The sequence below is a fragment of the Parasteatoda tepidariorum genome, chromosome 9, assembly GCF_982258835.1.
Source record: "Parasteatoda tepidariorum strain Cologne lab strain chromosome 9, Ptep-v5.0, whole genome shotgun sequence".
NCBI classification, from domain to species: Eukaryota; Metazoa; Arthropoda; class Arachnida; order Araneae; family Theridiidae; genus Parasteatoda; species Parasteatoda tepidariorum.
The window spans coordinates 97685891-97698048 of NC_141763.1; the positions used below are offsets into that span (position 1 = coordinate 97685891).

A 12158-nucleotide genomic window follows, 5' to 3' on the forward strand; every position below is an offset into this window, starting at 1 on the left:
AATAATGAAAGGATAGTTAAAGTTAAATATTATATTTCTTTACTCTCTCAAGTGCCTCGGTAGCGCAGCAGGCAGCTCGTCAGTCTCATAATATGCTCTAAATTCAGTTATCTGAAGGTCGTGAGTTCGATCCTCACCCGGAGCAGCACTTTTTTGTGGGAGTTATGTCGGGGAATAATACATTTTGCCGAGTTAATATTAAAATAATGAAAGGATAGTTAAAGTTAAATATTATATTTCTTCACTCTCTCCCGTGCCTGGGTAGCGCAGAAGGCAGCACGTCAATCTCATAATCTGCTTTAAATTGAGTTATCTGAAGGTCGTGAGTTCGATCCTCACCCGGGGCTGTACTGTTTTGTGGGAGATATGTCGCGCAATAATACATTTTGCAGAGTTAATAATAAAATAATGAAAGGATAGTTAAAGTTAAATATTATATATCTTCACTCTCTCCCGTGCCTCGGTAGAGCAGTAGGCAGCGCGTCCGCCTCATAATCTGTTCGAAATTGAGTTATCTGAAGGTCGTGAGTTCGATCCTCTCCCGGGGCAGTACTTTTTTGAGAGAGTTATGTCGTGCAATAATACATTTTGCCGAGTTAATATTAAAAAAATGAAAGGATAGTTAAAGTTAAATATTATCTTTCTTCACTCTCTCCCGTGCCTCGGTAGCGCATTAGGCAGCACATCAGTCTCATAATCTGCTTTAAATTGAGTTATCTGAAGGTCGTGAGTTCGATCCTCACCCGGGGCAGTACTTTTTTGTGGGAGTTATGTCGTGCAATAATACATTTTGCCGAGTTAATATTAAAATAACAAAAGGATAGTTAAAGTTAAATATTATATCTCTTCACTCTCTCACGTGCCTCGGTAGCGCTGTAGGTAGTGCGTCAGTCTCATAATCTGCTGTAAATTGAGTTATCTGAAGGTCGTGAGTTCGATCCTCCCACGGGGCAGTACTTTTTTGTGTTAGTTATGTCGTGCAATAATACATTTTGCCGAGTTAATATTAAAATAACGAAAGGATAGTTAAAGTTAAATATTATATCTCTTCACTCTCTCACGTGCCTCGGTAGCGCTGTAGGCAGCGCGTCAGTCTCATAATCTGCTGTAAATTGAGTTATCTGAAGGTCGTGAGTTCGATCCTCTCCCGGGGCAGTACTTTTTTGTGGGAGTTAAGTCGTGCAATAAAACATTTTGTAGGGTTCATATTAAAATAACGAAAGGATAGTTAAAGTTAAATATTATATCTCTTCACTCTCTCACGTGCCTCGGTAGAGCAGTAGGCAGCGCGTCAGTCTCATAATCTGCTTTAAATTGAGTTATCTGAAGGTCGTGAGTTCGATCCTCTCCAGGGGCAGTACTTTTTTGTGTTAGTTATGTCGTGCAATAATACATTTTGCCGAGTTAATATTAAAAAAGTGAAAGGATAGTTAAAGTTAAATATTTTTTCTCTTCATTCTCTCGTGTGCCTCTGTAGCGCAGTAGGCAGCGCGTCAGTCTCATAATCTGGTCTAAATTGAGTTATCTGAAGGTCGTGAGTTCGATCCTCACCCGGGGCAGTACTTTTTGGGGGGAGTTATGTCGTGCAATAATATATTTTGCCGAGTTAAAATTAAAATAATGAAAGGATAGTTAAAGTTAAATATTATATTTCTTCACTCTTTCCCGTGCCTCGGAAGTGCAGTAGGCAGCGCGTCAGTCTCATAATCTGCTCTAAATTGAGTTATCTGAAGGTCGTGAGTTCGATCCTCACCCGGGGCAGCACTTTTTTGTGGGAGTTATGTCGGGCAATAATACATTTTGCCGAGTTAATATTAAAATAATGAAAGGATAGTTAAAGTTATATATTATATTTCTTTACTCTCTCAAGTGCCTCGGTAGCGCAGTAGGCAGCGCGTCAGTCTCATAATATGGTCTAAATTCAGTTATCTGAAGGTCGTGAGTTCGATCCTCACCCGGAGCAGCACTTTTTTGTGGGAGTTATGTCGGGGAATAATACATTTTGCCGAGTTAATATTAAAATAATGAAAGGATAGTTAAAGTTAAATATTATATTTCTTCACTCTCTCCCGTGCCTGGGTAGCGCAGAAGGCAGCACGTCAATCTCATAATCTGCTTTAAATTGAGTTATCTGAAGGTCGTGAGTTCGATCCTCACCCGGGGCTGTACTGTTTTGTGGGAGATATGTCGCGCAATAATACATTTTGCAGAGTTAATATTAAAATAATGAAAGGATAGTTAAAGTTAAATATTATATTTCTTTACTCTCTCAAGTGCCTCGGTAGCGCAGTAGGCAGCTCGTCAGTCTCATAATATGCTCTAAATTCAGTTATCTGAAGGTCGTGAGTTCGATCCTCACCCGGAGCAGCACTTTTTTGTGGGAGTTATGTCGGGGAATAATACATTTTGCCGAGTTAATATTAAAATAATGAAAGGATAGTTAAAGTTAAATATTATATTTCTTCACTCTCTCCCGTGCCTGGGTAGCGCAGAAGGCAGCACGTCAATCTCATAATCTGCTTTAAATTGAGTTATCTGAAGGTCGTGAGTTCGATCCTCACCCGGGGCTGTACTGTTTTGTGGGAGATATGTCGCGCAATAATACATTTTGCAGAGTTAATAATAAAATAATGAAAGGATAGTTAAAGTTAAATATTATATTTCTTCACTCTCTCCCGTGCCTCGGTAGAGCAGTAGGCAGCGCGTCCGCCTCATAATCTGCTCGAAATTGAGTTATCTGAAGGTCGTGAGTTCGATCCTCTCCCGGGGCAGTACTTTTTTGAGAGAGTTATGTCGTGCAATAATACATTTTGCCGAGTTAATATTAAAAAAATGAAAGGATAGTTAAAGTTAAATATTATCTTTCTTCACTCTCTCCCGTGCCTCGGTAGCGCATTAGGCAGCACATCAGTCTCATAATCTGCTTTAAATTGAGTTATCTGAAGGTCGTGAGTTCGATCCTCACCCGGGGCAGTACTTTTTTGTGGGAGTTATGTCGTGCAATAATACATTTTGCCGAGTTAATATTAAAATAACAAAAGGATAGTTAAAGTTAAATATTATATCTCTTCACTCTCTCACGTGCCTCGGTAGCGTAGTGGGCTGCGCGTCAGTCTCATAATCTGCTCTAAATTGAGTTATCTGAAGGTCGTGAGTTCGATCCTCTCCCGGGGCAGTACTTTTTTGTGTTAGTTATGTCGTGCAATAATACATTTTGCCGAGTTAATATTAAAATAACGAAAGGATAGTTAAAGTTAAATATTATCTTTCTTCACTCTCTCCCGTGCCTCGGTAGCGCATTAGGCAGCACATCAGTCTCATAATCTGCTTTAAATTGAGTTATCTGAAGGTCGTGAGTTCGATCCTCACCCGGGGCAGTACTTTTTTGTGGGAGTTATGTCGTGCAATAATACATTTTGCCGAGTTAATATTAAAATAATGAAAGGATAGTTAAAGTTAAATATTATATCTCTTCACTCTCTCACGTGCCTCGGTAGCGCTGTAGGCAGTGCGTCAGTCTCATAATCTGCTGTAAATTGAGTTATCTGAAGGTCGTGAGTTCGATCCTCCCACGGGGCAGTACTTTTTTGTGTTAGTTATGTCGTGCAATAATACATTTTGCCGAGTTAATATTAAAATAACGAAAGGATAGTTAAAGTTAAATATTATATCTCTTCACTCTCTCACGTGCCTCGGTAGCGCTGTAGGCAGCGCGTCAGTCTCATAATCTGCTGTAAATTGAGTTATCTGAAGGTCGTGAGTTCGATCCTCTCCCGGGGCAGTACTTTTTTGTGGGAGTTAAGTCGTGCAATAAAACATTTTGTAGGGTTCATATTAAAATAACGAAAGGATAGTTAAAGTTAAATATTATATCTCTTCACTCTCTCACGTGCCTCGGTAGAGCAGTAGGCAGCGCGTCAGTCTCATAATCTGCTTTAAATTGAGTTATCTGAAGGTCGTGAGTTCGATCCTCTCCAGGGGCAGTACTTTTTTGTGTTAGTTATGTCGTGCAATAATACATTTTGCCGAGTTAATATTAAAAAAGTGAAAGGATAGTTAAAGTTAAATATTTTTTCTCTTCATTCTCTCGTGTGCCTCTGTAGCGCAGTAGGCAGCGCGTCAGTCTCATAATCTGGTCTAAATTGAGTTATCTGAAGGTCGTGAGTTCGATCCTCACCCGGGGCAGTACTTTTTGGGGGGAGTTATGTCGTGCAATAATATATTTTGCCGAGTTAAAATTAAAATAATGAAAGGATAGTTAAAGTTAAATATTATATTTCTTCACTCTCTCCCGTGCCTCGGAAGTGCAGTAGGCAGCGCGTCAGTCTCATAATCTGCTCTAAATTGAGTTATCTGAAGGTCGTGAGTTCGATCCTCACCCGGGGCAGCACTTTTTTGTGGGAGTTATGTCGGGCAATAATACATTTTGCCGAGTTAATATTAAAATAATGAAAGGATAGTTAAAGTTAAATATTATATTTCTTCACTCTCTCCCGTGCCTCGGTAGCGCATTAGGCAGCACATCAGTCTCATAATCTGCTTTAAATTGAGTTATCTGAAGGTCGTGAGTTCGATCCTCACCCGGGGCAGCACTTTTTTGTGGGAGATATGTCGGGCAATAATACATTTTGCCGAGTTAATATTAAAAAAATGAAAGGATAGTTAAAGTTAAATATTATCTTTCTTCACTCTCTCCCGTGCCTCGGTAGCGAATTAGGCAGCACATCAGTCTCATAATCTGCTTTAAATTGAGTTATCTGAAGGTCGTGAGTTCGATCCTCACCCGGGGCAGCACTTTTTTGTGGGAGTTATGTCGGGCAATAATACATTTTGCCGAGTTAATATTAAAATAATGAAAGGATAGTTAAAGTTATATATTATATTTCTTTACTCTCTCAAGTGCCTCGGTAGCGCAGTAGGCAGCGCGTCAGTCTCATAATATGCTCTAAATTCAGTTATCTGAAGGTCGTGAGTTCGATCCTCACCCGGGGCAGCACTTTTTTGTGGGAGTTATGTCGGGCAATAATACATTTTGCCGAGTTAATATTAAAAAAAATGAAAGGATAGTTAAAGTTAAATATTATCTTTTTTCACTCTCTCCCGTGCCTCGGTAGCGCATTAGGCAGCACATCAGTCTCATAATCTGCTTTAAATTGAGTTATCTGAAGGTCGTGAGTTCGATCCTCACCCGGGGCAGCACTTTTTTGTGGGAGATATGTCGTGCAATAATACATTTTGCCGAGTTAATATTAAAAAAATGAAAGGATAGTTAAAGTTAAATATTATCTTTCTTCACTCTCTCCCGTGCCTCGGTAGCGAATTAGGCAGCACATCAGTCTCATAATCTGCTTTAAATTGAGTTATCTGAAGGTCGTGAGTTCGATCCTCACCCGGGGCAGCACTTTTTTGTGGGAGTTAGGTCGGGCAATAATACATTTTGCCGAGTTAATATTAAAATAATGAAAGGATAGTTAAAGTTATATATTATATTTCTTTACTCTCTCAAGTGCCTCGGTAGCGCAGTAGGCAGCGCGTCAGTCTCATAATATGCTCTAAATTCAGTTATCTGAAGGTCGTGAGTTCGATCCTCACCCGGGGCAGCACTTTTTTGTGGGAGTTATGTCGGGCAATAATACATTTTGCCGAGTTAATATTAAAAAAAATGAAAGGATAGTTAAAGTTAAATATTATCTTTCTTCACTCTCTCCCGTGCCTCGGTAGCGCATTAGGCAGCACATCAGTCTCATAATCTGCTTTAAATTGAGTTATCTGAAGGTCGTGAGTTCGATCCTCACCCGGGGCAGCACTTTTTTGTGGGAGATATGTCGTGCAATAATACATTTTGCCGAGTTAATATTAAAAAAATGAAAGGATAGTTAAAGTTAAATATTATCTTTCTTCACTCTCTCCCGTGCCTCGGTAGCGAATTAGGCAGCACATCAGTCTCATAATCTGCTTTAAATTGAGTTATCTGAAGGTCGTGAGTTCGATCCTCACCCGGGGCAGCACTTTTTTGTGGGAGTTATGTCGGGCAATAATACATTTTGCCGAGTTAATATTAAAATAATGAAAGGATAGTTAAAGTTATATATTATATTTCTTTACTCTCTCAAGTGCCTCGGTAGCGCAGTAGGCAGCGCGTCAGTCTCATAATATGCTCTAAATTCAGTTATCTGAAGGTCGTGAGTTCGATCCTCACCCGGAGCAGCACTTTTTTGTGGGAGTTATGTCGGGGAATAATACATTTTGCCGAGTTAATATTAAAAAAATGAAAGGATAGTTAAAGTTAAATATTATCTTTCTTCACTCTCTCCCGTGCCTCGGTAGCGCATTAGGCAGCACATCAGTCTCATAATCTGCTTTAAATTGAGTTATCTGAAGGTCGTGAGTTCGATCCTCACCCGGGGCAGTACTTTTTTGTGGGAGTTATGTCGTGCAATAATACATTTTGCCGAGTTAATATTAAAATAACAAAAGGATAGTTAAAGTTAAATATTATATCTCTTCACTCTCTCACGTGCCTCGGTAGCGTACTGGGCTGCGCGTCAGTCTCATAATCTGCTCTAAATTGAGTTATCTGAAGGTCGTGAGTTCGATCCTCACCCGGGGCAGTACTTTTTTGTGGGAGTTATGTCGTGCAATAATACATTTTGCCGAGTTAATATTAAAATAACAAAAGGATAGTTAAAGTTAAATATTATATCTCTTCAATCTCTCACGTGCCTCGGTAGAGCAGTAGGCAGCGCGTCAGTCTCATAATCTGCTCTAAATTGAGTTATCTGAAGGTCGTGAGTTCGATCCTCTCCCGGGGCAGTACTTTTTTGGGGAGTTACGTCATGCAATAATACTTTTTGCCGAGTTAATATTAAAATAATGAAAGGATAGTTAAAGTTAAATGTTATATTTCTTCACACTCTCATGCGCATCGGTAGCGCAGTAGGCAGCGCGTCAGTCTCATAATCTGCTCTAAATTGAGTTATCTGAAGGTCGTGAGATCGATCCTCTCCCGGGGCAGTACTTTTTTGTGGATGTTATGTCGTGCAATAATACATTTTGCCGAGTTAATATTAAAATAACGAATGGATAGTCAAAGTTAAATATTATATCTCTTCACTCTCTCCCGTGCCTCGGTAGCGCAGTAGGCAGCGCGTCAGTCTCATAATCTGCTCTAAATTGAGTTATCTGAAGGTCGTGAGTTCGATCCTCACCCGGGGCAGTACTTTTTTGTGGATGTTATGTCGTGAAATAATACATTTTGCCGGGTTAATGTTAAAATAATGAAAGGATAGTTAAAGTTAAATATTATATTTCTTCACTCTCTCCCGTGCCTGGGTAGCGCAGTAGGCAGCACGTCAGTCTCATAATCTGCTCTAAATTGAGTTATCTGAAGGTCGTGCGTTCGATCCTCACCCGGGGCTGTACTGTTTTGGGGAGATACGTCGTGCAATAATACTTTTTGCCGAGTTAATATTAAAATAATGAAAGGATAGTTAAAGTTAAATATTATATTTCTTCACACTCTCATGCGCATCGGTAGCGCAGTAGGCAGCGCGTCAGTCTCATAATCTGCTCTAAATTGAGTTATCTGAAGGTCGTGAGATCGATCCTCTCCCGGGGCAGTACTTTTTTGTGGGAGTTACGTCGTGCAATAATACTTTTTTCCGAGTTAATATTGAAATAATGAAAGAATAGTTAAAGTTAAATATTTTTTTTCTTCATTCTTTCGTGTGCCTCGGTAGCGCAGTAGGCAGCGCGTCAGTCTCATAATCTGCTCTAAATTGAGTTATCTGAAGGTCGTGAGTTCGATCCTCACCCGGGGCGGTACTTTTTTGTGGGAGTTATGTCGTGCAATAATACATTTTGCCGAGTTAATATTAAAATAACGAAAGGATAGTTAAAGCTAAATATTATATCTCTTCACTCTCTCACGTGCCTCGGTAGCGCAGTAGGCAGCGCGTCAGTCTCATAATCTGCTCTAAATTGAGTTATCTGAAGGTCGTGAGTTCGATCCTCACCCGGGTCAGTACTGTTTTGAGGGAGTTATGTCGTGCAATAATACATTTTGCAGAGTTAATATTAATATAACGAAAGGATAGTTAAAGTTAAATATTATATCTCACCACTCTCTCACGTACCTCGGTAGCGCAGTGGGCAACGCGTCAGTCTCATAATCTACTCTAAATTGAGTTATCTGAAGGTCGTGAGTTCGATCCTCTCCCGGGGCAGTACTTTTTTGTGGGAGTTTCGTCGTGCAATAATACATTTTGCTGAGTTAATATTAAAATAATGAAAGGATAGTTAAAGTTAAATATTATATTTCTTCACTCTCACCCGTGCCTGGGTAGCGCAGTAGGCAGCGCGTCAGTCTCATTATCTGCTCTAAATTGAGTTATCTGAAGGTTGTGAGTTCGATCCTCACCCGGGGCAGTACTTTTTTGTGGGAGTTATGTCGTGCAATAATACATTTTGCCGGGTTAATGTTAAAATAATGAAAGGATGGTTAAAGTTAAATATTATATTTCTTCACTCTCTCCCGTGCCTGGGTAGCGCAGTAGGCAGCACGTCAGTCTCATAATCTGCTCTAAATTGAGTTATCTGAAGGTCGTGAGTTCGATCCTCACCCGGGGCTGTACTGTTTTGTGGGAGTTATGTCACGCAATAATACATTTTGCAGAGTTAATAATAATATAATGAAAGGATAGTTAAAGTTAAATATTATATTTCTTCACTGTCTCCCGTGCCTCGGTAGAGCAATAGGCAGCGCGTCCGGCTCATAATCTGCTCTAAATTGAGTTATCTGAAGGTCGTGAGTTCGATCTTCTCCCGGGGCAGTACTTTTTTGGGGAGTTACGTCGTGCAATAATACTTTTTGCCGAGTTAATATTAAAATAATGAAAGGATAGTTAAAGTTAAATATTATATTTCTTCACTCTCTCATGTTCCTCGGTAGTGCAGTAGGCAGCGCGTCAGTCTCATAATCTGCTCTAAATTGAGTTATCTGAAGGTCGTGAGTTCGATCCTCAAAAGGGGCAGCACTTTTTTGTGGGAGTAATGTCGTGCAATATTACATTTTGCCGAGTTAATATTAAAATAATGAAAGGATAGTTAAAGTTAAATATTATATTTCTTCACTCTCTCATGTTCCTCGGTAGTGCAGTAGGCAGCGCGTCAGTCTTATAATCTGCTCTAAATTGAGTTCTCTGAAGGTCGTGAGTTCGATCCTCACCCGGGGCAGTACTTTTTTGTGGATGTTATGTCGTGCAATAATACATTTTGCAGAGTTAATATTAAAATAATGAAAGGATAGTTAAAGTTAAATATTATATCTCTTCACTCTCTCCCGTGCCTCGGTAGCGCAGTAGGCAGCGCGTCAGTCTCATAATCTGCTCTAAATTGAGTTATCTGAAGGTCGTGAGTTCGATCCTCACCCGGGGCAGTACTTTTTTGTGGATGTTATGTCGTGCAATAATACATTTTGCAGAGTTAATATTAAAATAATGAAAGGATAGTTAAAGTTAAATATTATATTTCTTCACTCTCTCCCGTGCCTCGATAGCGCAGTAGGCAGCGGGTCAGTCTCATGATCTGCTCTAAATTGAGTTATCTGAAGGTCGTGAGTTCGATCCTCTCCCGGGGCAGTACTGTTTTGTGGGAGTTATGTCGTGCAATAATAATATATTTTGCAGAGTTAATATTAATATAATGAAAGGATAGTTAAAGTTAAATATTATATTTCTTCACACTCTCATGCGCATCGGTAGCGCAGTAGGCAGCGCGTCAGTCTCATAATCTGCTCTAAATTGAGTTATCTGAAGGTCGTGAGATCGATCCTCTCCCGGGGCAGTACTTTTTTGTGGGAGTTACGTCGTGCAATAATACTTTTTGCCGAGTTAATATTAAAATAATGAAAGAATAGTTAAAGTTAAATATTTTTTTTCTTTATTCTTTCGTGTGCCTCGGTAGCGCAGTAGGCAGCGCGTCAGTCTCATAATCTGCTCTAAATTGAGTTATCTGAAGGTCGTGAGTTCGATCCTCACCCGGGGCAGTACTTTTTTGTGGGAGTTATGTCGTGCAATAATACATTTTGCCGAGTTAATATTAAAATAACGAAAGGATAGTTAAAGCTAAATATTATATCTTTTCACTCTCTCACGTGCCTCGGTAGCGCAGTAGGCAGCGCGTCAGTCTCATAATTTGCTCTAAATTGAGTTATCTGAAGGTCGTGAGTTCGATCCTCTCCCGGGGCAGTACTGTTTTGAGGGAGTTATGTCGTGCAATAATACATTTTGCAGAGTTAATATTAATATAACGAAAGGATAGTTAAAGTTAAATATTATATCTTACCACTCTCTCACGTACCTCGGTAGCGCAGTGGGCAACGCGTCAGTCTCATAATCTACTCTAAATTGAGTTATCTGAAGGTCGTGAGTTCGATCCTCTCCCGGGGCAGTACTTTTTTGTGGGAGTTTCGTCGTGCATTAATACATTTTGCTGAGTTAATATTAAAATAATGAAAGGATAGTTAAAGTTAAATATAATATTTCTTCACTCTCACCCGTGCCTGGGTAGCGCAGTAGGCAGCGCGTCAGTCTCATTATCTGCTCTAAATTGAGTTATCTGAAGGTTGTGAGTTCGATCCTCACCCGGGGCAGTACTTTTTTGTGGGAGTTATGTCGTGCAATAATACATTTTGCCGGGTTAATGTTAAAATAATGAAAGGATAGTTAAAGTTAAATATTATATTTCTTCACTCTCTCCCGTGCCTGGGTAGCGCAGTAGGCAGCACGTCAGTCTCATAATCTGCTCTAAATTGAGTTATCTGAAGGTCGTGAGTTCGATCCTCACCCGGGGCTGTACTGTTTTGTGGGAGTTATGTCACGCAATAATACATTTTGCAGAGTTAATAATAAAATAATGAAAGGATAGTTAAAGTTAAATATTATATTTCTTCACTGTCTCCCGTGCCTCGGTAGAGCAATAGGCAGCGCGTCCGTCTCATAATCTGCTCTAAATTGAGTTATCTGAAGGTCGTGAGTTCGATCCTCTCCCGGGGCAGTACTTTTTTGGGGAGTTACGTCGTGCAATAATACTTTTTGCCGAGTTAATATTAAAATAATGAAAGGATAGTTAAAGTTAAATATTATATTTCTTCACTCTCTCATGTTCCTCGGTAGTGCAGTAGACAGCGCGTCAGTCTCATAATCTGCTCTAAATTGAGTTATCTGAAGGTCGTGAGTTCGATCCTCAAAAGGGGCAGCACTTTTTTGTGGGAGTAATGTCGTGCAATATTACATTTTGCCGAGTTAATATTAAAATAATGAAAGGATAGTTAAAGTTAAATATTATATTTCTTCACTCTCTCATGTTCCTCGGTAGTGAAGTAGGCAGCGCGTCAGTCTCATAATCTGCTCTAAATTGAGTTATCTGAAGGTCATGAGTTCGATCCTCAAAAGGGGCAGCACTTTTTTGTGGGAGTAATGTCGTGCAATATTACATTTTGCCGAGTTAATATTAAAATAACGAAAGGATAGTTAAAGTTAAATATTATATCTCTTCACTCTCTCACGTGCCTCGGTAGTGCAGTAGGCAGCGCGTCAGTCTCATAATCTGCTCTAAATTGAGTTATCTGAAGGTCATGAGTTCGATCCTTACCCGGGGCAGCACTTTTTTGTGGGAGTTATGTCGTGCAATAATACATTTTGCCGAGTTAATATTAAAATAATGAAAGGATAGTTAAAGTTAAATATTATATTTCTTCACTCTCTCATGTTCCTCGGTAGTGCAGTAGGCAGCGCGTCAGTCTTATAATCTGCTCTAAATTGAGTTCTCTGAAGGTCGTGAGTTCGATCCTCACCCGGGGCAGTACTTTTTTGTGGATGTTATGTCGTGCAATAATACATTTTGCAGAGTTAATATTAAAATAATGAAAGGATAGTTAAAGTTAAATATTATATCTCTTCACTCTCTCCCGTGCCTCGGTAGCGCAGTAGGCAGCGCGTCAGTCTCATAATCTGCTCTAAATTGAGTTATCTGAAGGTCGTGAGTTCGATCCTCACCCGGGGCAGTACTTTTTTGTGGATGTTATGTCGTGCAATAATACATTTTGCAGAGTTAATATTAAAATAATGAAAGGATAGTTAAAGTTAAATATTATATTT

At 39.7% G+C, this 12158-nt stretch overlaps 7 non-coding genes across 7 annotated transcripts; all 7 read left to right on the top strand.

Moving 5' to 3' along the window:
• Positions 1–4901: 4901 nt before the first annotated feature.
• Positions 4902–4993, top strand: TRNAM-CAU (transfer RNA methionine (anticodon CAU)). The gene is given in 2 exon segments: positions 4902–4938; positions 4958–4993. It is a non-coding gene; the product is annotated as a tRNA-Met (tRNA).
• A 515-nt stretch (positions 4994–5508) lies between these two features.
• Positions 5509–5600, top strand: TRNAM-CAU (transfer RNA methionine (anticodon CAU)). Its single transcript is given in 2 exon segments — positions 5509–5545; positions 5565–5600. It is a non-coding gene; the product is annotated as a tRNA-Met (tRNA).
• Positions 5601–7124: 1524 nt separating this feature from the next.
• On the top strand, positions 7125–7216 carry TRNAM-CAU (transfer RNA methionine (anticodon CAU)). Its single transcript is given in 2 exon segments — positions 7125–7161; positions 7181–7216. It is a non-coding gene; the product is annotated as a tRNA-Met (tRNA).
• A 513-nt stretch (positions 7217–7729) lies between these two features.
• On the top strand, positions 7730–7821 carry TRNAM-CAU (transfer RNA methionine (anticodon CAU)). The gene is given in 2 exon segments: positions 7730–7766; positions 7786–7821. It is a non-coding gene; the product is annotated as a tRNA-Met (tRNA).
• A 1523-nt stretch (positions 7822–9344) lies between these two features.
• TRNAM-CAU (transfer RNA methionine (anticodon CAU)) lies at positions 9345–9436 on the top strand. Its single transcript is given in 2 exon segments — positions 9345–9381; positions 9401–9436. It is a non-coding gene; the product is annotated as a tRNA-Met (tRNA).
• A 517-nt stretch (positions 9437–9953) lies between these two features.
• TRNAM-CAU (transfer RNA methionine (anticodon CAU)) lies at positions 9954–10045 on the top strand. Its single transcript is given in 2 exon segments — positions 9954–9990; positions 10010–10045. It is a non-coding gene; the product is annotated as a tRNA-Met (tRNA).
• Positions 10046–11972: 1927 nt separating this feature from the next.
• Positions 11973–12064, top strand: TRNAM-CAU (transfer RNA methionine (anticodon CAU)). The gene is given in 2 exon segments: positions 11973–12009; positions 12029–12064. It is a non-coding gene; the product is annotated as a tRNA-Met (tRNA).
• The last annotated feature ends 94 nt before the right edge of the window (positions 12065–12158 follow it).